Source organism: Lepidochelys olivacea (assembly GCF_965140295.1).
Source record: "Lepidochelys olivacea isolate rLepOli2 genome assembly, chromosome: 7".
In the NCBI taxonomy this organism is placed as follows: Eukaryota; Metazoa; Chordata; order Testudines; family Cheloniidae; genus Lepidochelys; species Lepidochelys olivacea.
The window spans coordinates 6,028,416-6,054,879 of record NC_140417.1 but is presented as its reverse complement, the minus strand read 5'-3'; the positions used below and the strand labels follow the sequence as shown (position 1 = coordinate 6,054,879).

Here is a 26,464-nt window from a genome sequence, read left to right as displayed (position 1 = left end):
CAGAGCTCTAGATGGCTTCAAAGGAGCTGAGATCTTAAACATTTTTACAAGTCTTTTATGACTGTCTCAACCACCTTTTATCTTGATCAGTTTTGCCATAGTGACTAATGACGCCTGCTGGCAGGTACAGAATGGAACATTTGCAGGAGTTCCTGTGGTTACAAGCAGCTATGGCTTTTCATGATTTCAGCAGACGTGTTTCTTTCCTCGCTATCCCTCCCCCCACGCCTCGTGCTCCTGAGGCCAGAGCAGAATTTTCTAAACCTAGTCACCTACTTGATCTGCGTGCATAATTTCCATCTGTGTAAATGGAAGTGGCGCAGATGCACCGAGAGGAAAATGTTCCTCTAATTTCTCTGTGCTCCGGCCTCCCAGAGGGATTGCCTCCACGGTTTTGCAATCAACATTTCGCCCACAACAGAGGAGAGATTTGTCTTCCTGGAGACACTGTGTTGAGGAGCAATGAAGTTTAGGGCACAGTGCAGCCTTCCTGGCTCTCTGAAGCCTTTACTAGTACAAAAGCAAGCAGCCAGCATACAGCTGATAAGTGTTGGCAAGAATTTGCTCCCCTAATTATTCTCCCTTATGCATAGATAATTTTAATATAGTTGCACTTATCAACCCTGCTGTTGTTGGAGTTGCGAGGACTGACCTGCTAATCATAACCAAAAATTAATGGAAATTTTCAGTCGTCGAGACAGTGGTCTCTGAAGTGCTCAGAGAGCAGCTTCAAAGGGGAATCGAAAAGTGAAGCAGCATGTGTTGCCCTTACGGCTGTAGATAAAGTGGCCCAATGTCAGTTACTGAGGTACTTGGGGCGGGAGGCAAGAAATAAAACTGGAGGAGTGTAAGTAAGAGGTTAAGAGCCAGATCTTGGGAGGTGCTGGGCCCTCGCAAGCCCCCATTGAAAACAGGTCAGCAACATGCAGAAACCAGACTCCTGGGTTTAAAAAAAAGAAGAAAATGCATACTTTGCAAGAGTATGGTGGTTCTAGAAAGAGAAGTGCTTCAGCAAGACAGGCCAAATCAATTCCATTGTTACCGTCCCCATAGACTTTAGCGGCCAGATCCTCACGTGGTGTGAATTGGAACATCACAGTTGAAGTGAAGTGACATCAAAGCATCCATTCAGAGTTACGCCACCTGCGGATCTGGCAGGTAATTGCCAAATAGCACTGTGAGTTTGTGTAGATACTTCACAAAGCAGGTTTCAGAGTAACAGCCGTGTTAGTCTGTATTCGCAAAAAGAAAAGGAGTACTTGTGGCACCTTAGAGATGAACCAATTTATCTGAGCATAAGCTTTCGTGAACTACAGCTCACTTCATCGTATGCTCAAATAAATTGGTTCGTCTCTAAGGTGCCACAAGTCCTCCTTTTCTTTTCACAAAGCAGTTCTCATTCATCTTTTCAGAGGTTTTCTTTAAAATGCCATGGATCCATTTTGACTGTAGAGATAAAATATCTTATCAGTGCAGAGGACCCACAGAGTCCGTAAACATGCTTTTATGTTGGTGAGGCTAAAAGAAAGGACTGATTAGCTTGTCTGAAATACCAAAAACTTGGCTTGCCTGTACACCCATCTCAAAGAGAGAGAGATTTTTGAACATGATGTTTTTGAATCATAGTTTGGTAAATTGCACTTAAATAGTTCTGTCTTGGGCACATTCAAAATGAATTTATAGATGGATGTTTGGAGTACTGGCTAGAAGAGAAATAGTTTTATAAAATAGGAATAAATTGCTTATATGTGCAAAATAAAAATGGTTCAAGGAACAGATTTTCTTTAGCACTAGCAAATGGAAAATAGAATATCATTTAATCCATTCCACATGTGTAGCTGAGGATCTTTTTAAAAGTATGTTTATTGGTTTTCAGGCTAATCCAATATTGGGGGGGGGAACTGTATAGACAATGAGAAGATGATTTATAGAGCAGTAAAAGAGGTTGGATAGGAAAGTATTCATAATCTGATAAATTCTAGCTTTGGAGTCCTGCTGCCTCCTGGAGAGAAATCGCATCCCACAGCCTTCAGGATAACAAATTGATATGGTTGATGTGTTTGAACATCTCTGGACAAAAAATAACTTTGTTAATTTTGAGCTAAAGTTGCTCTAACCTATTTCCTCACAGCAACTCAAACATTAAAGAGGAAGAAAACCCTCAAGTAAGGCAACTTTCCCACCCAACCCAATACCAAGCTCCAAGAGAGCGCGGCTACGTTCGTGAGATTCAGCCGCACCAACATGCTTGGAAACACATATTTGTAGCTGGGCCCTGTATGTGCTGGATGCAGTGGTGGAATTAGTTGTGGCTCCGATTCTGTGGCTGGCTCTACAGGGTCGAGGAGCATTGGTGTGGCTCCAAACTTTCCCAGCTAGCTGTGCCCCAACAGGTTATAACACCAGCCAAAAGGAGCCAGACAGCAAGAGGGCCCTGGCCATGCCCCCTCCCCCCTCCATGCCTTCTGGGGGCGGGCGGGGGGGGGTTAAGAGCTGGCTGTTTCCAGCGGAATCCTAAGGTGGGAAGATACGGTGGCTTTCCTACTTCTACCAGTGCTGCAAAGGGGCTGGGCTGCAGAAAAGCATCTGGCATTTTCAGTGCAGCAATGCTATCCCCCTCAGTAAATGCATGGGAGAACTGAAAATCACACTGCAGGGCCCCACCTTTGCTCTGGCGTACCTTAGGAGACGCGCAAACAAACGCACGTCTAGGCTGTAGTAACACTGTGGCTTGGGGAGGGTGGGGCAGCCCAGCTCTACAATACACACCGCTAAACAAAAATCATGCATAAATATTCGTGACATCGTCTAGTGAAATCAGCTCCTGTGGACGTTCCTAATGTGGGTTTAGTGAAAGAAGAAGTTGCCAGGCTGGAGTTTTAAGTTGCTGTATTGCAGTGTGGAGGGTTTTTTTTTATCCCTGCTGAGCCTAGACTGTGGTTGCTGGCTCAGGTGATGTTGCTGGCACATGGAGTGTATCTGGGTAACAGAGAGGCTGAAGAGGAAGGACTGTGCTACCCAATCTCTGAAGGAGATCCTGCCGTGTAAGCAAACTGAGCCAAATACCTGGACCTGAAGCAGATCCTCTTGGACCTTAGCATCCTGCGATGGGCCAGACGAAATGTTATGGGGGACAAGCTGAATAGGTTCTTCAAGCGGAGGAGGAGTACAACCAAAAAGCAGCTTACAAAACAAGTCGAAACAGAATCAGAAGCTGGCAGATTCTCCTCTCGGCTTCAGGTGGTAGACTTTTGTTCTGGGGCTTGGTAAATGGATATAAAACAGTTCTCTTCCATTTGGTTGCAGCTCAGGTCGATAGTGTTTGAAAGACCTTTCCATCCAGTGGAGGGGCAGCTGCTTCTGTTGGTGGGCAGACAGGTTTCCACTTTCGGATGGCGGACATGCCTCTTGTAAATAGTGCCTTTCTTGTTGGGAGCCTCAACAAAGAAACCCAGGACTGAACATGCAAGGAGACCAAACTCCCTCCTTTTGCACTCTGCTGTGCTCTCTCTAGATGGAGGGAGAACAATGTGTTGAGGGCTGCCTTGCAGTTCTGTTGATTCTGTGGATACCCCTGAAGACATCAGTTTCCACTGCTGTCACGTTATGATGAGCGCTACAATTCACATAATTAAAACAACAGCCTCAGTAAAGCCCAGTCGTATGGTATAACTGAGGGCCGGGTAAAAACGGATTTGGGGATTTTATCAGACACAAGTTGACTCTCTTATTGGTTGCTCTGAGTAATCTCCTGAATGAGCAGGATAACCTCCAAACTCCTCCTTAGAACCTACTTAGTCTGTGAAGTTTCCAATGTATAGTGATGCACTGGTGGTGTCTGAATGTGTTCTTGTACTTTGACTAGTATCTTATGTATCACACCTAGGTTGTAAACTCCTTGGTAAAGGGACATTTGATTATAAAGTACCAAGCACACCCATTAGCCTTCTATGGTAATAATAGCCTGCCCCAAATTCTGATGCTCTGGAAGATCATTGGTGAAATGTGTTTTTTCTGGGGCTGAAGTTGCTAGACTCTTTTCGACACATTTAATTTTGGCGAGAGCTGGCTGCAGGAAAATGGGGTGCTTTTAACAATCAAAAAGAGTGAGTTTCTGGAAGCCTGCTTGCTGAGATAGTCATGGTTATTCTTGCAAGCATTCTTCTGATCTTCCATTCCTTGATTTTTCTCCATCATCGCAAAAATTAATGGAAGTGAAATTTGCTTTCCTACTCTCGCTCCTTGTGATCTTGCTGAAGTTTTAAAGACATACCTTTTTTCTTGCCTGTGTTTTGGTTATTCTGGAACTTTTATTTGGAGTTCCTTTTCTATATTTAGAATGTGTATTTTGCATCTGCAAGGTAATACTTTTGAAATGCAAAACAGTCCATTAAAGTTAATCTGGGAATACCACAGCTAAATGATTTCTCTAGACTCACTCCTTTGCTCCCATGTAGTCTTCATTGGCTTTATCCACATGCCTGTGCCAAGCTGGAAAAAACTGGTTTCTGCAGTCCTTACATCAATTCAATATTCTTGAGTATACACTATAGGGCCATGGTTTTCAACCTTGTTTCATTTGCGGATCCCTAAAAAAATGTCGAAAGCAGGTGTGGAAATTCAACCTGTGGTCCGCGGACCCCAACCATAGAAGTCTAAAACTGAAAACTGACTGAACAGAATTCAACTATAAATGTTGCGTTTGCTCTGCCCAGCATTTGATGAGAAAGGGCGCTAAACTGTGGGCTTCTATGGTCATAACACCACTTCCAGGTTTTGACCTGTTAGGTGGGGGTATTCGCATACTTCTGATTGATCAGAAAAATGGAATGCCATTTCTGGGATCTGAAACTTTTATTTTCATAGTCAACATTTGCGGATCCCTGAAACATAGTCTGTGGATCCCCAGGGGTCCGCGGATCCCAGGTTGAAAACTACCACCATAACTACAACATAACTTCAGATTTATTCCGAATGCACCTTTCGACTAAATTCTGCAGGTACAATATGTCAGCGGACTCTCTCCAGGATTACACAACTGTAAAAGATCAACATTTATCACGTGAGCATAAAAGGCCTGCAGCTTCTTCCATGCTGACCTGTTGTTTGGGAATGAACAGAACGTTTCTAGGTCACTGAGCCTCCTGTAGGAAGTGGCACACGTTGTAGCTCTGCAGTTTATAATTTTATGAGTAGCCCCTCGTTTAGTGTAAGTATCAAAAGTTATTACCGTGATCAAGCATGTCGATCTGTATGCAGTGAAAAGGACTGAGCCTCTTTTACAGCTAGGTTCTATCGAAAAGAACAAATGTGAATAGTATTCGGGTTATTTGCCCGGTGTCTTTGACGGCTGAGAGTTAACTGTGAGACTCGTTATTACTTTTAGAACTACGTGCTGCTTATAACCCTTTTTTCTACTGGCGTACAGCCATGAGCTTTGTGGGGCAAAGCGACTTTTCCTGCGCTCTGTTCGTTAAAGCTGTAAGGGATGCTGGCTCCTGAGATCGGAATTTGGTTCGAGGGACAGGGTTGGGTTGAGCCTCCTGATTTTCACCAATAAGCTAAAACTTCGGTGGGCGTCCCTGGAAACAGCCTGAGTGCTTTAACTCCCCAAAGGGCCTGACTGACTTGCAGCTCCGAAGAGCAGAGCCACTCCACACGGCAGTGGTTTAGTCAGGCTGTGTAAGAACGCTTCTCCACCTCTCGCTGAGTACCCCAGAGGGCCTCAGTAAGCATTTTGCTCTTTCCTTCAGCCACCACACTTTTCTCATTAGGAAGACATTGAAGAGACGTCTCTTTTTTTTCCTGTCCATCTTTCTCCCTTTCCTTTCTCCTTCCCACTGACGCAGTGGTTTTTGTGCACACGAAATAAATGCCTGCTTAGTCGGGTAAGTAATCATCTTCAGTTTGTAACATAGGAAAGCATAAGCCATTTAATCTGAGACTAATATTTACACTTGGAAAGTTGTTTTCAGTTGTAATATTCTGTATCCATCTGTAAACTCAGGGTTGCTTTTGCAATTAGGCAGGAAAACTGAGCTAACTAGCTCAAATGTTGGAGAGAGTTTTGGTCTCATTTAATTACTGCTGCTAAATTACAGTTCAGAGACTTGATTTAACTAATATAGGATATTAATAATATCTGTACTTCAAGTGGGGTTTTGTTTTGTTTTGTTACCTAGGGAAGTTGTAAAATTGACAGAACCGTGGCTTTGCACAGCTTCTCTTACCAACTTCAAAACCACGGGTAGTTATTTAGTGCGTTAAGAGTCTAAAATGTAAAACACTGTGGGATCTGGAGCTTATCTTTAGCTCTTAGTTTCAGAATGTAGCGTATGTCATCTCAGCTGCTGTGGGGATTTGTGTGGAATGACAAAATGCAAATCTTGAACCTTTTGACAGCTGTGTTTAATACAGGCTAAAATGTTGTTTTTAACTCTTGGATGTTGACTTTTTGTATTAAAAATATTAGCACGAATTCTAAAGGGAATGTAGACTTTCTCTGATGCAAAGTAAAGCACTTTTTTTCTTTCAAGTAAAAGAAAGATTTTTTTAAGTAATGAAACTTACTGGCTTTTGAATACTTTTGCAAATAAGCAACTAGCAAGTCACATTTCACATGTTCATTGGTTAGTCATAAATGACACTTTTGAGTGGAAAAAAGATACTTCTCGCAAATACAAACTAGTACGCCGTCTACAGAATGCTGGTCTGCATTAAGTTACTTTGGCTATTGGCTGCTATAGATATGTTTAACCTCCTCCAGTATTTGCATTCGTTTAGCCAGTTTAAATCATTTGTATGCTTTGGGATTCCTGCTTTCTTCAAGCAGATGTGTTTATCTGCACAACTGGTGGAGTAATTGGAGAGGCAGACATAGTGATCTGTGTATACAGACAGAGCAAATATCCACTTGGGAGGGAGTGGATTAGGACAATTCTTAAAATAATCAGTGGCAAAAACTTGAGAACATAGTGCCGGACAAGTGAAGGTGTCAAGTGAGCTGGAGCAGTGAAAACCTTATAAGTTTCTAATTCTGTTCATCATATTACAAACGGCCCCTTCGTGGGGATAAAAAAAAAATAAAAATGATCCAATATTATGAATCTGTAGAGTCAGTGCACATCCTACACCCACAGACCTGCGCATAATCCCAATCGTAGGAGCAGTTGGCTGACGTAAAAAAAGTAAAAGAGAAATGCTATGGCCAGGCTTACTTGACTTTATTTCTGTTGAGAGAAAGGGAAATAAAATATTTTTGCACTAACAAATAGTTGATCCATCCTGGAGCAGAAGACTATACTTGTTCTTAAGGCAAATTCCTCTGAAAGTGTGAATCATTTACTTTGGATTTTCGTGGTGGAGGCTTGGAGATGATTAAATGTTCTGTCTGCAGGAAATTACCAGGGGATTTGAGTATTTTCCTGAATCAGCCTCAGATGGGACACAGTTTTTGGTGTAATACAAGAAAGTACTGTTACATGGCAATCTTTCTGTGTTGCGCTGCCTATTGACAGAGCAGGCCTCCCTGAGCCTTTCAAAGCTCTGGTTACGCAAGAGTATTTTTGTTACATTACCATTTAAGTAATCGGAGCAACATGCTGATTTCGCTAATGATCTTGATTAAGTTATCACTTATTTCCTTAATTAGCTGCTGGATCTACTTATACCTTCAATGAGTTTATTTTCTTTGCTCTTCTAGTGATTAGAATCTATATGAATTTTTGCAGAGGTGACTCTCTCCTTGTTAGGTAACACTAGAGCTTAAATTGAAGGGCTGTACCACTACCGAGCCAACACATAACAGTCCTGTTCGATTGTTTATGGCATTTGTATTGCAGGGCTGGGGAGTGGGAAATAAGGACGGCATTGTTAAAGCTGCCTGGGCTACCAGTGAGCGCATCATTCATGAACAGAAAAGGAGTAAAGATGTCAGGGAGAGCAGGAAACTGAAAATACAGTCTTGTGTAACAGCCCTGAGCTGCTCCCAGTGAGGCGAAGCAAAATGGCATCTCTTTGGGACTTTATCTTTTGTCAGTGATGATTCAAAACTACAGAGGATCCCAGTCAGGGAGAGAGTATGGCTTTTAGAATGCCTCTCTCCAGAGAAGATGCCTATGTGCTTAAAATATTTCTGTAAGATACTTTGGTGGATTTTAACTAGACCAGAGGGCACAGCACTGATGGAAGGCTACCTAAATATGCACCCAGACATTTCAAATCTGAGAAGGGGTGACAGCTACCCAGCATTGTTTGATGTGTCACTGAAAAACAGACCAGCCATTTGTATCTGTTGGTGGCAGTTGTTCTCAAACAGAGAGAGGATTTAACAGCATTTACAAATGTGTCTTAGAAATGGGCATGTTAAATATGTTAATTATATACAATAATGGGAGGGTGGTTGCTGTCTCCAACCCAACCAGAGAAAATATTTTAAAACGATATGCAGTACAAGTAGGCTAGCTGAGGTGTTTGAGCACAAGGCCACAAGAGGGGTGTGTGTAGACATGCACTATCTGTGGGACAGCTTGGGGAAGGGGTTGTGTCCTTGGACCTTCCTAAATTCTCCAGCATGCGGGAGAAATGCGCTGTCTGCACTATCCTTTGGGAAGGTGCATCCTTCTCTTCCCAATGAGCAGGGCCGGCTCTGTGCCTTGTAGGGGCAATCTGTTGATGCGAGGATGGAGTATTCACTGGGCCTTACACAAGATGCAGGGGAGAGAGGGGAAGGTTTTTTGCACCCATTTCCACTCTGCTCATGTGTAAAGGCCAGGGACGACGCAGCCCAAAATGTAGGTACAGATCTTTGTATCGTGTAGAATCATAGAATCATAGAATATCAGGGTTGGAAAGGACCTCAGGAGGTCATCTTGTCCAACCCCCTGCTCAAAGCAGGACCAATCCCCAATTAAATCATCCCAGCCAGGGCTTTGTCAAGCCTGACCTTAAAAACTTCTAAGGAAGGAGATTCTACCACCTCCCTAGGTAACGCATTCCAGTGTTTCACCACCCTCCTATCTGGTAGAGTGTTGGAGGCTGACGTGGGAGGGGCGCTGCACTCGGCTTGTGCGAACAACTGTATTTAGATGGTCGCTGTTGGCAAGGGGGAAAGTGCATGCGTGGAATGAAGTCATGCATTACTGTCACACCATCCAGGATTGCAGGAGTGCCAGGGAGTTGTCAGAGCTCCTGGGCCAAATCATTAACAGTGTCTTTGGAAATTATACACAGTGTTTAATCTTCAAATGCCTTTTCGGGTTCTTTGCTCTGAGGAAGCGCACCCAGCCGAGTCACGGAGCACATACCTTCCAGATAATAAAACACCTTCCCTCCTCCAATTCAGAGCACAGCACTGGGTGTCTTTCCAGTGCTCTGCTAGAAGGCGCACTCCTAGTGGCTTTTGTAGGAAATCGCATGTTACTGTCAAATTAGCACATTCGGCTGAGCCGATGGGAAAACTTTTGATAACATCCTGTGGAAAAACCCACTGAAGATGTACTATGTCTGTAATAATGAATACACCAGAGTAGGCATTAGTGTTGCTTAGTGCAGGGTCAGTTGTGTTTGTATTCATCCATTGAGGGAGGGGAGGGGACAGCGGACTCTGACGCACAAATTTCAGTTAGCTATCAATATTGAAACATCTCCTTATTTTAAAAATAGCATCATAGCCGGGGGCCTGTCTGTCACTAAGAAGTGCCAATCAGTATTGGAGCCCCATTGTGGTAGGCACAATCCATACACATGCCCCCAAAAGCTTACAGTCTAAATAGACAAAGGAAGGATTAGTATCCCCATTTTACAGATGAGGAACTGAGGCACCCAGAGAGTAAGTGGCTATCTAAGGAAGATTGTGGCAGAGACAGGAACTGAACACAGATCTCCTAGGTCCTAGCCCAGAGCTTTTAACCACAAGACCATCCTTCCTATCCTTGTCATCAAGCAAACCAGCATATTTCATAGAGGTATCTGGGAAATTTCTTGCAACATAACATCATATACCCCCCTGAGGCTGCAAGGATTTTCTGTTTCAAAATGTTGACATTTTGGCTACCAAGGGCTTGACTGACATGTGAGGCCTTTTAACAGGAAATCAGAATTGGTTATGAGAGCAGTGATTCTCAACCAGGGGTACACATACCCCTGGGGGTACACAGAGGTCTTCCAGGGAGTACTCAACTCATAATGATGTTTGCCTAGTTTTACAACATGCTACATAAAAAGCAGTAGCGGAGTCGGTACAAACTAAAATTTCACACAAACAATGACTTGTTCATACTGCTCTATAGGCTACACACTGAAATGGAAGTACAATATTTATAGTTCAGTTGATTTATTTTATAATTCGATGGCAAAATGAAAGTCAGCTACTTCTCAGGAATACCTGAAATGGGACATTTTTGTGTTTTTATCTGATTTTTGTAAGCAAGTAGTTTTTAAGTGAGGTGAAACTTGGGGGTATGCAAGACAAATCAGCCTTCTGAAAGGGGTATAGGTTGAGAGCCCATGTAATAGATCACTTGGTTCATCCCTTAGGGCAGAGATGAGCAAACTATGGCCTGCGGGCCACATCCGGCCCGCAGGACCATGCTGCCCGAGCCTTGAGCTCCCGGCCAGGGAGGCTAGCCCCCGACTCCTCCCCTGCTGGCTCCCCTCTCCCGCAGTTATGCTGCCGTTATGGCTCTAAGCGGCATGGTAATGGGGTGGCGGCAGCATGCATACGGCGGTGAAAGTCTGGGCAGGCGTTCCGGGGGGCAGTCAGGGGACAGGGAGTGGTTGGATGGGGTGGAGGTTCTAGGGCGGTCAGGGGTCGGGGAACGGGGCGGGTTGGATAGGGCGTGAGAGTCCCGGGGGGGCCTGTCGGGGGGCGGGGTGTGGATAGGGGTCGGGGCAGTCAGGAGACAGGGACCGGGGGGGTTGGATAGGGGGTGGGGTCCTGGGAGGGTGGTTAGGGGTGGGAGATACCAGGAGGGGGTGGTCAGGGGACAAGGAGCAGGGGCGGTTGGATGCGTCGGGGGTTGTGAGGGGGGCAGTCGGGGGCGGGAAGTGGGAGGGGGCAGACAGGGGGCGGGAACCAGGCTGTTTGGGGAGGCACATCCTTCTCTACCCAGCCCTCCATACAGTTTCTCACCCCAATGTGGCCCTCGGGCCAAAAAGTTTGCCCACCCCTGCCTTAGGCCTACCATTGGGTTATTCTATGCGGGATATTTTCCGGTACTTTGACATCCTTATTTTACCCATGCCGTGCAATGGGCCTTCCATTACTAGTCTTGGAGAATGTTCAACTCTCTGATACAGTGGTTCCCAAACAGAGGTCCTTGGACCTCCATTGGTCCACAGAGCATTTGCTGGTTATCTGTAGAGAGCAGTTGTTGCTCTGTTGTTGGCTCTCTTCACATTAAGAGAAATTAGGAAAGTATCTAATGTATTTTTAACCTGACTTGACCATGTAAGCAATTGTGGCTGCCCAAGGGGTGTTATTTGATCACCTGTGGTAGGAGAAATGTCCATGAGGTTACATCAAGGGATGGTCCACTCTGTAAATGTTTGAGAATCCCTCTAAGTTAATCTCTGCTCAGTATGTGCTTATGCATTCTTTTTCTGTGTCTGGTGCATCGAACTCTGCACGAGCGCTCATTTAGGAGTCAAAGTCTCTTAGTCCAAGCCGTAGAGGCTCATGTTCTTAGCTCTGAAGATCACTGATGATGTACAAGATGACAATTCACAGTCCTGACATTAAGCCTAATTTTTTCTGCTCCTAGTTGCATCCTGTTACTCTGAAATAGCCCGTTAATACTTCCTCGCCAACTCTGTTAAGTTATGCAGGACTTGCTGAAATGTACCATGTAGAATGAGGCTGATTCCATATTTAAAATGCAAGCCAAAAGAGACACAAATTGGGGCTGTCCCAAGTAAAACAAAACTGAAGGGTTGCTTTGTGACCTTCCGATAAATCTTAACATCTGTGCCAAAAAAGTTATATATTCTGGATGGATTATCAAGAGTTGTAAAATATGCAGGATTTACTCTGTACTTTTTTATTTTATTTTTAGCACTGACTAAATTTTAAATATACCACACTCTTCTCTTTCTTAAGGAACTTTAGACCAGAAACATGACAGGTCAGATTCTCTGGTGCAGAACTCCAATTTCACCCTGGGGTAATACCACCAAAATCAGTGGGGTTACACTGGTGTAACACTGGAGTGATGCAGTGGGAAATCAGACCTCGTACCTCTGCAAGAGTCAGAGTGCTCCAGCTGGAAAATGCGCACACGGCTGTCCTAAAAATCCCATGGGTCAGATCTGGCAGTCAATACAAGTTGGTTTCACCAGCTATAGAATACCATATTTTAGTGTTGCCAACTCTTGTGATTTTATCACTAGCCTTTACATATTTGGTGTTCCTCTTGAAGCCGCAGGTCCTGGAATCAAGTGACCACGTGAGAATCTCAGCTTTCCTTTTTTTTAACTAAGCTGCCTGCCCTAATAGTTGCAGAGAAATATTTGAAAGCATGAACTCTAAAGGCTCAATATCTAGAAGGCAAATAAAAAGAACCTCTTATTATTATTGATTGATCTCATGATTTTAAGACAATCTCATGATATTGAAGTCCTGATTCATGATTTTTGCATGCTCGGGGTTGGCAATATTGCATCTGAAGAATATTTTGTCTATCTTTTGCACTCATTTCTTACCCTTTTTGTATGTATACATGTAGTTTCAATGGGAAAAAATTAAAGTTGGAGAAAGGAACAGTGAACGTGGTTAAAAAATCAACATTTTCCCACAGTTAGCATATAGCAGCCTCTGAAATTACCTCCCTTTTTTATGCTTCTAGCTCAGATATCACTGGGGAGACACTGAGTTAACGCTGACAGCTTGATTGGAAGTATTGTACTGTAGGTGTAAGATGCTGCTGTGTGCCAGGTTGGATACTCCCATAGTGGGTTTGTGCAATAGAGGTTGTCTGGGTGGGTAAGTGAGCTGTGGTTGTGGAATGTTCTTACTGTTTACATTTTAGAGGCAGATTATCATATATGAAATGGAGTCCCTGGTGCTCAGTTCTCCCGTCCCTTAGACCCATGCAGTCTCACTGAGCTTAATGGAATTGCACAGGTGTACATGAAGCCAGAACTGAATAGAAAGAAAGGATGGGTCTGTGGTTAAGACACTGGGCTGAGCCTCAGGAGTTTTGGATTCAGTTCCTGGCTCTGCCACAGATCTCTGGGTAACCTTGGGCAACTCACTTGACCTTTCTGCCTTTCAATTGCCCACCTTTGAATCGGGATTAATAACGCTGCCTTTCACACAGACTCTGTCTGTCTATTTAAATCATAAGCTCTTTGGGGTAGGGACTGTCTCTTGCTATGAGTATGCACTGCAGCTAAGCACAATGAGGCCTGGTCTTGTTTGAGGGCTACCAGAAGATAAATAAATGATAATGATAATAATTTGGCCCCAAGGTTTATCCATAAACTCCTATTGCTGGCTTGTCTCTTCAGCCTTTCTGCACAAACTTTGGTTGTAAGGTGGAGCGAGGTGATTGCAATTTGAATTCTGTTACGTGACCTGACACTTTGGGTTTGGATTTTCTCCTCCTGCTTTAGACTATGGACTGATGTTTCCAATATTTCATTATATGTCCATATTTCCAGCTCATACTGTGTTGTGAAGGGATAAAAGTGAAGGAGAAAGGTAGACTGGTAATGAGGTTGCTGCTTAATGACATCAGGACTGAAAGGGAGGTACCCATTAAATATGATCTGGAGGATGGTGTGGATTGCACTCTCAGCAAATTTGCGGATGATACTAAACTGGGAGGAGTGGTAGATACGCTGGAGGGGAGGGATAGGATACAGAAGGACCTAGACAAATTGGAGGATTGGGCCAAAAGAAATCTGATGAGGTTCAATAAGGATAAGTGCAGGGTCCTGCACTTAGGACGGAAGAACCCTATGCACAGCTACAGACTAGGGACCGAATGGCTAGGCAGCAGTTCTGCGGAAAAGGACCTAGGGGTGACAGTGGACAAGAAGCTGGATATGAGTCAGCAGTGTGCCCTTGTTGCCAAGAAGGCCAATGGCATTTTGGGATGTATAAGTAGGGGCATAGCGAGCAGATCGAGGGACGTGATCGTTCCCCTCTATTCGACATTGGTGAGGCCTCATCTGGAGTACTGTGTCCAGTTTTGGGCCCCACACTTCAAGAAGGATGTGGATAAATTGGAGAGAGTCCAGCGAAGGGCAACAAAAATGATTAGGGGTCTGGAACACATGAGTTATGAGGAGAGGCTGAGGGAGCTGGGATTGTTTAGCCTGCAGAAGAGAAGAATGAGGGGGGATTTGATAGCTGCTTTCAACTACCTGAAAGGGGGTTCCAAAGAGGATGGCTCTAGACTGTTCTCAATGGTAGCAGATGACAGAACGAGGAGTAATGGTCTCAAGTTGCAGTGGGGGAGGTTTAGATTGGATATTAGGAAAAACTTTTTCACTAAGAGGGTGGTGAAACACTGGAATGCGTTACCTAGGGAGGTGGTAGAATCTCCTTCCTTAGAGGTTTTTAAGGTCAGGCTTGACAAAGCCCTGGCTGGGATGATTTAACTGGGAATTGGTCCTGCTTCGAGCAGGGGGTTGGACTAGGTGACCTTCTGGGGTCCCTTCCAACCCTGATATTCTATGATTCTATGATTTATAGGATTGTATTCATTAACATTTTCACTGTGCTGACACTGGACAACAAAGCTCTCCTGAGAATTCAAACCTGTGTCATGTAGTGAAATAACTGGAAAGAGTTTTAGTCCAGAAAGCTTATGAATTCTTACACTGTTATACTAATATAGTCCTTGTACCTTAATCATACTTTGGATGAACAACAATGGCACTATGTCAGAAGTGTAAATTACTCTGAAACTACTCTGAAACCTGTCATTATGGGAATGTTTATGATAAATATTTTGGACCTGATTTTCTGACTGGCACCAACTTGGCTTCACATTTTTCAGGCACAATTAGTAACACTTTGACATCACACTTCCTGATTCATGGACGGGACAGGTAGTTAGGCAGATAGGCCTAAATTTGCAAGTGACTAGTGATTTGGGGGTACTTCTGTTTCAGAATGCTCAACTTGGAGACATGTTAAAGGGGCCGGATTTTTCAGAGTTTGAGTTCTCCTTGATTCTGAAAACCACCTTGTTGATTCAAGGCCAATAACCATAACCCATTGTAGGTGCAAAATTATGAACAGTATTATTTTGGAGTTCTCAATTATGCCCTCAAAATTAGATATGGGGTTAGTGTGGTACAAACACTCTTACTGATTTGGTAATTGTTATGAAATCACAAGTTGTAAAACATTAAATTACTGTGTGTTAAATCACATTGTACGCTTGGAATAGTTAAGCTAGCTAGTATTTGAAGTGTATTTGACTATTTGTGACAGTATAATTAATTTTAGCATACTGGCATGTGTCAATATGTATCCCTCAGTAATAAGTGAAAGTGTCTGAAGCAGTTGGAAACTAATAGAAAGATGAAACATTTCTGAGGAGAGAGAAAAGACTGAGGTTAATATTAAACTCATCTTGACAGCGGCTTTGCAGCATTCAGGATAATTTTGGAAACAAAATGCAAACGTGCTGTTTAATTTGACAGTTGCAGAAAGTGAGGTACCAAGAACAAATAGTGAAAAGATAGGGAAACGTGTGCTTATTGTAGCCAGGAAGTTGAAAGACATGATGGGGCTGATTTTGCCATCCGTATGTGTTCCCATTAATTTCGGTTGGATTCTTACCAGAACAGAACTGCGGAGTCAAACACTGCAAGTAACAGACATGAATATACCTGTAATTTCCAAAGGTCTCATTTATTTTTTCCTGCAGTGCATGAGAAATGAACCTTACAGTTCCCAGTAACATTAATGAAAATTGCATGGCTCATTCTTCTCTCACAGAGCTGAGAATTTCTCACTATGCGTCAACTTCTGTTGTGTCATGTTTTGTCATTTCATGTAAACTGATGCAGTGTAACACAATGCTTAGATGTGTTTGATTAACCTGCCTTCTATCCCACCGCTGAATAACTGATTCCTAACATTTGTGTGGATCGTTGGCAGTGATGATTGCAGAACACTTACTGAATTTGCAAGTTAGTGGATGTCGCCTGTTTGAAATAGTCCGGATTTTCTTTTGGATGACTCAGAATTGGTCTAACGATGATCAAAGCTGTAATGCTTTTCCCATCTCGTTTTTCTAAACATGCAGTTTGTCATTCAAATACACATTTATTTTCTTGTGCTAGAACATTTGAGGAATCTTTGTTCTGGCTTCAAATGCAAAGATTTATTTTTTCAGTCTTTCATGTAGAGTTCATTGGCATCATAATTCCATTATTTCACCACCAGTATGCACTCACTAATGAAACTGTCCTATGCAATGCAGTTTCAGACTAAATATATACAGCCTGTTAACCTTATTTTATTATTAATATTTGTATTATAGTAGCACTCAGAGGCCCCCTAAGCACTGTACATACACATAGATAGAGACATTCCCTGCCTCAAGGAGCTTACAGTGTAAATAGACAGAGAAAGAGGTAATGGAAAGGAAGTATCATTTTCACTATTTTGTGCATGGCCCAAAGGGACTAGGTGATTTGCCCAAAGTTACCCAGGAAGGTTGTGACAGAACCTGGAATTGAGCTCTGCTCTCAAGAGTGCCAGTCCAGGGCCTTAACTACAGGACCATCCTGGTCTACATCCATCCTACTCCCTAAAAGTAAACTGTCATTATCTGTTGACATTTCCAATTTCTGGGATGAGCAAATGGGGTACAGCTTGCTTTCTGAAAGACTAGCACAGAATTATATTCATAGATTCCAAGGCTGGAAGGGACCATTGTGATCATTTAGTCTGGCCTCCTGTAGAACACAGGCCAGAGAACTGCCCCCCGAAATAATTCCTAGAGCAGATCCTTTAGAAAAACATCTAATCTTGATTTTAAAATTTTCAGTGATGGAGAATCCACCATGTCCCTTCGTAAACTGTTCCCCGGGTTAATTATTCTCCCAGCCTAGTTTATGCAATCCAGATTGCTCTGAATCAGTGACCTGTCCTCTTCGTTATTTACCACACCCCCAATTTTTGTGTAATTTGCAAACTTTTACCAGTGATGGTTTTATGTTTTCTTCCAGATCATTGACAAAAATGTTAAATAGCATAGGGCCAAGAACTGATGCCTGTAGGACCCCAGTGGAAACACACCCACTCAATGATGATTCCCTGTTGACTATTTTATTTTGAGACCTGTCTGTTAGCCGGTTTTTGTTTAAGCATTGGCTACCTTAGATGTGAGAGCATGTATCAGAATTTTGTGGCACATGGCACAAATTGGAAGCAAAGTGAAAGGCATGTCAAACATTTGCTCTTTCATCTATGGCCACACCACAACCTAGTAGCCACACAGCACAGGCTGCATGGCCCAGCTGATGAGCAGATGCAATGTGCCTTTCCCTTTGTTCGTATGGCTCACACATACTGGAACTCAGCATCTTGGTCAGTGTAAAGGGCCTAGCACAAACACTGTGCAATCTTAGTGGATATGTGAACTCTTGGCAAAGACTTCTGGGATTGAGGGAATCTTTGGATTCTCTATTGTGATGCCAGTCTGCCAGCTCAGATATAATGGTGGTTTGTGTGAGGTGGAGGACTTTGTGTAAATTCACATTTCAAAAATGGATGGAGGAGACCATTCTGAGTGAAAGTCTGCTCTGTTGTGTAAGTATAACCCATACTGAAGTCAGTGGAAACTGCATCCATTGTATCAGAGTGGAATACAGTACATAGATTTTGTGGCTAGAAGTTGGCATTACGATGATGTAGCCTGACCTCAGGCATAACGCAGGGCTTAGAATTTCACCCACTAATTCCTTAACTTCTTGTTGAACTAGAAGCTTGCTTTTCAGAAAGACGGAATCTCAGTTCAAGACCAACCGATGGAGAATCTACCACTTCCTTCTCCTGTAGGAATTCTCTTCTCCAGGCCAAATTCTTTGGCATCAGTGGAAGTGCATAGGTTTAACCGAGGAGGAATCTGACCCTCTTTGATTAGCTACATGAGTTTCATACACATGGCCAGTGTTCAATCTGCAGCTAGCCCCATACTGTAGCATTGTCCAAAAATATATGCTTCAACCTACCATAGTTATGGGTGTAGCTATGAGTTGAATATTACCAAGTGTTTCTGCAGGGTAGATGGGGAAGCCGTTTTTCACAACCTGCACTACCCAACAGCATTTCCATTGCTAGCAGGGAAGGATTGAAATGAATTCCTTTTTTCCCCTGGTTCTGAGCAGAGATTGGCAGATCTCCCCCACAACAAAATGTTGCCCCAATTACAGTAAGCAGAGGAAGTGCCTTTCAACATCAAATCAAATCAAAGGGATATCTATGTGTAATCTGGTGTGTTGCTGTTAGTTCCATGACCCCATGATGGAATTAATTTCTGTCCCTAAACACCCTCCCTCCCCTCTCCTCCCTCCCCATTCTCAATGATCTTTTTCCAAATTTCCCAAAATAATTAAGCCTTATTATAAAGGAATACCACATTTTTGATAAAAACAATTACATCTGCCTCTGGAACTTGAAACTGTCAGATATGCATCTGAGCTTGATTGTGTTTAAGATTTCACCTGTTTGGCCAGGTTTTTTAAAATGAGTTCCAGATCCACTTCCCCTGCTGTCAATGGCTATTGGCCAGGATGGTCTCTCTAGCCTCTGTTTGCCAGAAGCTGGGAATGGGTGACAGGGGATGAATCACTTGATGATTACCTGTTCTGGTCATTCCCTCTGGGGCACCTGCCTTTGGCCACTGTGTGAAGACAGGCGACTGGGCTAGATGGGCCATTGGTCTGACCCAGTACGGCCTTTCTTATGTTCTTACGTTCTTATGTTATCCTCATCACTTACTTTCTGAAGTTGTGATCGGGGGCAAGACAGGAACAAATGTCAGAGTATTATATGGGAATTGTCCATGCCTGAATGCCAGCCATGCACAGTACACCCAGTCACTTCAGAAATGAGTGACCAACTATCTCTGTGATGAACAATTTAATAAGACTTTGCACTTTTCTATAGAGCCTTTCATCTGAAATGCTCAAAGCACGTTATGAAGATGGGTAATAGGATTATCCCCATTTTGCAGAGGGGAAAACTGAAGCCCAGAGGGGTGAAGTGGCTACTCCAGAATCAAACCAGGTGTCAGTCGCACAACTGAGAACAGAGCCCAGGTCCTCTTCATTCTAAACTTCTACTCTAAGCACTAGGTGATACTTCCTCAGACAAATTCTTTGAGTTCTATAACTGCATGAAGGCATCTGTAATCTGCAGCCTCTGCCTGTGTCACTCTAGACCAGAGGTGGGCAAACTACGGCCCGTGGGCCACATCCGGTCCACGGGACCCTCCGGCCTGGCCCCTGAACTCCTGGCCGGGGAGGCTAACTCCCGGCCCCTCCCCCAGTGTCCCCCCTTCCCCCGCAGCCTCACCTCGCCGCTGGCACCATGCTCTGGGCCGGGGGGGGGCTGCGAGCTCCTGGGGCAGGGCAGCCTCAGAGCCCGGCCTGACCCGGTCTCTGTGCTGCGCGGTGCATGGCTGCAGTACCACCAGCCACCAGAGCTCCAGGCAGCGCGGAAACGGGGGTAGGGGGGGTTGGATAGAGGGCAGGGGAGTTCAAGAGGGTGGTCAGGGGACAGGGAGCAGGGGGTGGTAGATGGAGCAGGAGTCCCGGGTGGGCCATCAGGGGACGGGGAACAGGGGGAGTTGGATGGGGTAGGAGCCCTGGGGGGGCCGTCAGGGAACAGGGGGAATTGGATGGGGTAGGAGTCCCGGGGGGGGGCATTAGGGGGCGAGAAGCAGGGGGGATCAGATAGGGGTCGGGGGCCAGGCCACGCCTGGCTGTTTGGGGAGGCACAACCTCCCCTAACCAGCCCTCCATACAACTTTGGAAACCCGATGTGGCCCTCAGGCCAAAATGTTTGCCTGCCCCTGCTCTAGAATAACTGTCAAACCAGCCAAATAGGTTTGTTAGAAATTTAGTGATAAAAATACTGCTTGTTTGCCAAGCATTGCGGAGACTCAGCCGTGGCGAGGTGGCTGTGATTGCGGCTCACTATGCTAATGATCATGGTCTTGCTGATACCTTGAGCTCCTCCGTTCTGTCTGTTTTAGCCGCCTGTTGTCTTTCCTCTTTGAGATAAGCACTGTCTTTTTGTGATGCGCGTGTAGTGTCTAGGACAGTGGGGCCCTAATCCCTAATTTGAGTCTCTTGTCTGCTATTGCAATATAAATAAAGAGATAACCGTTTTCTGCATAGAAGGACTTTTTATAGTTCAAGTATAAGCCCTTAAAATAAGGGGGCATCGTGTGAATACCTTAACATGGCAGCATGTAATGCCGTTGTAAAGCTGATTTGCAGTACCTGTGATTTTTCATTTCAGCCCAAAGGGTTGTGTTACTGATTGGGTGGCAAAGCTGAATCCCCGCAAAGAAAAAGATTCCTTCTGATCGCCACCTGTTTTTTACTGCTTTTTAGAAAAACGTTTTGTTCGTTGTCACAAAGATGTCCCTGTGAAGAACAATCCGTTCTAGAGCAGTCGGCAAAATACTTTCTGAGCCACCAAACAGCGAGATCAACAGAATCTCTGGCAGCAACCATTATTTTTAGAAGGCTGACGAATTTAGTCTGCTAATGTTTAGCAAACATGTTTGTTTCACCCTTTGAAGATAATGCTGCATGCAGCACAGTGGGGTGAGGAAAAATACGAAGAAATGGCCTGTGGTTTTTCAGCATGCTTAACGAATAATGGCTCATTGCAGCGGTAATATTAAATAATGACTTTTCCCCTAATGTTAAATACAAGTCGTGATTTTATGCTGGGCAATTTGATTTCACAAACCCTTCTTGTGCTTACTGTTAGCTCACTTCGCAATGGTCAATATGCCCTCGTGGTCTCAGGGAGAGGGATAATTGCAAAGCGGGATCTTTGAGATCTGGGCCCCGTGGTTGGAAGTGAGTCAACGAGCAGCCGGCAACACAGCATGCAGCTAATTGGTGCTGCTCAGCCATTCTCTGGCACAGGGCAGAAGCTGGAGGAAATACACCAAGACCCTGATCGATTGGCTTCAAGAGAAGTCTTTGCATTGTCTTCAGAGGGCCGTATCTCCTGTATCAGCTAGGGAAGTGAGGGGAGTGGGGAAGAGCAGGCGGAGTGGGTTGTAAAACATCGATCTCATTTTGGTTGTTGGTAGGATTGTCAACTTGGCAATATTTAAAAACCAGGCACTCTAGCAGGAGCGCTGGAACCTCCCCTACCCCACCTCTTCCCCTAAGGCCCCCCCACTGCCCTGCCTATTCCCCCAATGTCTCGCCCCTGCCCCACCTCTTCCCCTGAGGCCCCGCCCCCATCCACTCCTCTTCCCCCTTCCCCCTTCTCATCGCTTGCTGCTTTTCCCCTCCCGCTGCCCGGATCAGGAGGGACTTGCCTGTGGAGCTGAGGCTGGGAGCTGAAGCTGCCCGACAAAGGTAGGAGGCGGCCCTGGCTGAGTAGGGGCTGGAGCGAGTGATGGCCCAGCGCCTCCCACGCTCACAGTAATCAGACTTTGGGTGTCCGGTCAGGAGATCTGATTGGACACTGTCAGGTCCCCTTTTCGACCAGACTTTCCGGTCGAAAACTGGGCACCTGGCCACCCTAGTTGTTGGGTTTAGTGTGTGGGTGTTGGTGGCCTATGATAGACAGGAGGTCAGACTGGATGATCTAATGACCACATGGCTAACTCTCCAGAGAAGGAGCAAGTGCGGGGAGGAGTGTGTTGAAAGTAGTGTCCAAACTTTTGGTGGACTCAGACCCAATGTAGTCCTACTCCACCCCAAATCATAATCTTCCCTTACTGTGCTGATTACTTTCCCTATAGATCATGATATGAGAAGAGTTTTGTTGCGATTTGTAATACGGAAACTGGTTTAGCAGAGTTTGAAAAGGGATGCGTTTATAATACCAAAGGGATTCAGCTTTCAAACTGAGCAGTTTGATTGACTTCACCTTAGTCCCCTTTGATGTGGATTTGGGATTGATCTGTATTTCAACCATATAGATTTGACAGCTGACATGGTGACCTCTTTGCAGTGGCACATGGGGCTTTTTTAATGATTTTGATGCAGCTGGCTATTGTGTATTGTATTCGGTGGACGTTCCTGGTGTGGTTTTGGGAAAGGCCTATAGATTATGAGGGACTGTCCTCCTCCTATTAAATGTTATGAGGCAGAGACAATTCTCAATTACTTTATTTCAGCCAGAATATGTTTTGCCTAATTAGCAGTAAATTACCCCTGAAGAAGTTGTTGTTAAAAATATTCCTCTACATAATATCCAAATTGTTGGAAAAGAAGCAAATGAAATAGCTTGCAGACTAGAAAGCATATTATCAAGAAGGCTGTTCAAATTATACACTCAAATTAGTTAATATTGAGCAAATTATTTTTATCCCGAGTTTAATATTCGTACCTCTGAGGCAAATAAAACAATGAAATAGTTTGTGCCCCCAAATTTTTTTATAAATTCAGCTGTGTAAAATTTCAGTTCTGTAAGGTCTTAGAGGGAATATTAAAGCCTTTTAATTTCCATGAGTCAGATGCCATATAAATCACAGTCTGGGTGGTATATTTCATAGGTCACTTGTGGCCGGAGTGGTGAATTTCATGGTTTGTTATAAGCTAGGAAACTCTAATACAAACACAGAAAGCACAAGGAAATCTCAACATCTCATTCTACAAAGCAGTTTATTCCGAAGTATGAAAAAAAAACTCAAGCTACGATAGCAATGTTATTTCTAATTAAAACAGTGGGGGAAGGAGGAAATAGCAGGCATCAAATGTGATTAATACACCATACTGGCCTCTACCTGATAGACACCCGAGTTCATTCAGCCTTATTCACAAGCGTGCCCAGAATGCTGGGCGAAGTTGAACAGCTGTCTGCATCACAATGCCACCAAATCCATTGACCCGCTTTGCACATGTTGTAGTGTGAAGGCCCTACCACAGGTTACAGCAAATGTAGGTTAGCAGTGAGGTCCATCAGTAAATGGGATAGGAATGCAGGAAAAGCCTTTCAAAACCTGGGTGCCTAAAGTTAGGCATCAAAGTCCATTTTTAAACCCCTGAATAAGTGGCCTGGTTCTTAAAAGTGTTGTGGACTCGGCACCTTCCATGGAAATGCTCAGCACTTTTGAAAATTAGGTCACCTATTTGGGAGCCCAAATAAGGGCTTAGGAACTTAACAGTAGGCACTCATCTTTCTAAACTCTTAGCTGAAGCGTAGAGCAGGATGCTTGGATTTGGTGAGGCCTCATCTGGAGTACTGTGTCCAGTTTTGGGCCCCACACTTCAAGAAGGATGTGGATAAATTGGAGAGAGTCCAGCGAAGGGCAACAAAAATGATTAGGGGACTGGAACACATGAGTTATGAGGAGAGGCTGAGGGAGCTGGGATTGTTTAGCCTGCAGAAGAGAAGAATGAGGGGGGATTTGATAGCTGCTTTCAACTACCTGAAAGGGGGTTCCAAAGAGGATGGCTCTAGACTGTTCTCAATGGTAGCAGATGACAGAACGAGGAGTAATGGTCTCAAGTTGCAGTGGGGGAGGTTTAGATTGGATATTAGGAAAAACTTTTTCACTAAGAGGGTGGTGAAACACTGGAATGCGTTACCTAGGGAGGTGGTAGAATCTCCTTCCTTAGAGGTTTTTAAGGTCAGGCTTGACAAAGCCCTGGCTGGGATGATTTAACTGGGAATTGGTCCTGCTTCGAGCAGGGGGTTGGACTAGATGACCTTCTGCGGTCCCTTCCAACCCTGATATTCTATGATTCTATGATTCTATGATTTAAGCAGTATTCTCAGTCCCTCGTCTTCATAAGCCCATGCATGTGTACACCCCCCACCCCAAAAGGGTATAAAAAGCATAGTGTGAATCCACTCTTATTTATAATCCTGAACAAGCTTTTCATTTTTCCTCCAAAGGGCACAGTGCATTATGTGTTTGTTCCTGTACTCATAGGCCCTCTCCCAAAGACCTATAGTAACCCCCCAAAAAAGTATCTTTCTTTGTAGTTGGCATTAAACAAGCTGCATGCATTTTTCTTATGTGGGTAGCATAAGAATTGAGATGTTCTAAGCTAGTCATTGTTTTTAAGTGCTTGGTTATGTATTTGCTGTGATAGGCAAATACACTGTTTCCATCTAGTAATAGTAACTAGAGTCTGAAACAAGCTTTTTTTATTTTGCAGAAAAAGTCTTTAAAATGTGACACATTCTCAGTAACATCAGTGGAAGTGGGATAGAGTCCCTAAGCAAAAATCAGACAGGCACTTTGCTTCATGATGACTTATTTTCTTCAAATAAAGCTGGTGAAAAAGCTTTCAAGGAGATTTAACTCTGTGAAAAGATGACTGGTAATAGCACAAATAATAAAAGTGGATTAAGCTAGTAGGAGACGAAGAAATATTAGATGAAAAGTTCAAATTCTATTTCTGTTCCTTTCTATATAGGTTCTTATACTGCATGTGAAGTTCTTGCTGCTGATCTGTAATAATTGATGAATGCTGGATGTGACCTGGTTCTTGAAGAGTTGTTTTAGCTATATTGGGTTGGAATGTTTGCTGTGTGCATGTTTTGATTTAGTTTAATAGTAGGGCTGTTGGGAAAGTAACAGGAAGGCTATAGAATCAATCCTGAAGCACTTGCATGAGAGGAAAGTGATCAGGAACAGCCAGCATGGATTCACCAAGGGAAGGTCATGCCTGACTAATCTAATCGCCTTTTATGATGAGATTACTGGTTCTGTGGATGAAGGGAAAGCAGTGGATGTATTGTTTCTTGACTTTAGCAAAGCTTTTGACACGGTCTCCCACAGTATTCTTGTCAGCAAGTTAAGGAAGTATGGGCTGGATGAATGCACTACAAGGTGGGTAGAAAGCTGGCTAGATTGTCGGGCTCAACGGGTAGTGATCAATGGCTCCATATCTAGTTGGCAGCCAGTATCAAGTGGAGTACCCCAAGGGTCGGTCCTGGGGCCAGTTTTGTTCAATATCTTCATAAATGATCTGGAAGATGGTGTGGATTGCACTCTCAGCAAATTTGCGGATGATACTAAACTGGGAGGAGTGGTAGATACGCTGGAGGGGAGGGATAGGATACAGAAGGACCTAGACAAATTAGAGGATTGGGCCAAAAGAAATCTGATGAGGTTCAATAAGGATAAGTGCAGGGTCCTGCACTTAGGACGGAAGAACCCAATGCACAGCTACAGACTAGGGACCGAATGGCTAGGCAGCAGTTCTGCGGAAAAGGACCTAGGGGTGACAGTGGACGAGAAGCTGGATATGAGTCAGCAGTGTGCCCTTGTTGCCAAGAAGGCCAATGGCATTTTGGGATGTATAAGTAGGGGCATAGCGAGCAGATCGAGGGACGTGATCATTCCCCTCTATTCGACATTGGTGAGGCCTCATCTGGAGTACTGTGTCCAGTTTTGGGCCCCACACTTCAAGAAGGATGTGGATAAATTGGAGAGAGTCCAGCGAAGGGCAACAAAAATGATTAGGGGACTGGAACACATGAGTTATGAGGAGAGGCTGAGGGAGCTGGGATTGTTTAGCCTGCAGAAGAGAAGAATGAGGGGGGATTTGATAGCTGCTTTCAACTACCTGAAAGGGGGTTCCAAAGAGGATGGCTCTAGACTGTTCTCAATGGTAGCAGATGACAGAACGAGGAGTAATGGTCTCAAGTTGCAGTGGGGGAGGTTTAGATTGGATATTAGGAAAAACTTTTTCACTAAGAGGGTGGTGAAACACTGGAATGCGTTACCTAGGGAGGTGGTAGAATCTCCTTCCTTAGAGGTTTTTAAGGTCAGGCTTGACAAAGCCCTGGCTGGGATGATTTAACTGGGAATTGGTCCTGCTTTGAGCAGGGGGTTGGACTAGATGACCTTCTGGGGTCCCTTCCAACCCTGATATTCTATGATTCTATGATTCTATGACATTGGCCCTAGATGAGTGATTCCCTGCTAATCATTTTAAGAAGGCTAAGGGAAAATACCTGGGCTATTAAACTGGGAAGATGCTATTTACAAGCACCAGGTAAGTTCCTTTTTTTTTGCCAAGGCTGGAAACTAACAGCTCAAGGAAACTAAACCATTAGAAAGGGACAATGTGGGGAGGGAGGTTCATGGTAGAACAGGTTGACACAGAGAGACACACCGATAGGTCCTGCGGAGAGAGTCTGAAGCCTTTGAGGATCACTAATTGCCAGGTGATGGAAAGCCTCAGGGAAGACAGATATGCTTGTAGACTATTTTATTGTTCTAAAAGTCCAGTGCTGTGTTTGGAACAACTTACCCAGGGTGGTGGTGGTTGATTC

The 26,464-nt window shown here is 44.2% G+C and overlaps 1 protein-coding gene across 2 annotated transcripts in view; it reads left to right on the top strand.

Annotated features, from left to right (window-relative positions):
* The window catches only part of PRICKLE2 (prickle planar cell polarity protein 2), a 202,258-nt gene that overhangs the window by 86,651 nt on the left and 89,143 nt on the right, over nt 1–26,464 (top strand). Inside the window, exon 1 of one of the 2 annotated variants that reach the window (XM_084634186.1) lies at nt 5,666–5,888. The exons of the other annotated variant lie outside the window; for it this stretch is intronic. The gene's annotated coding sequence lies outside the window, so the exon portion shown is untranslated. Of the gene's footprint in view, nt 1–5,665; nt 5,889–26,464 lie in introns of those variants that run through there. 2 annotated transcript variants of the gene reach the window in all.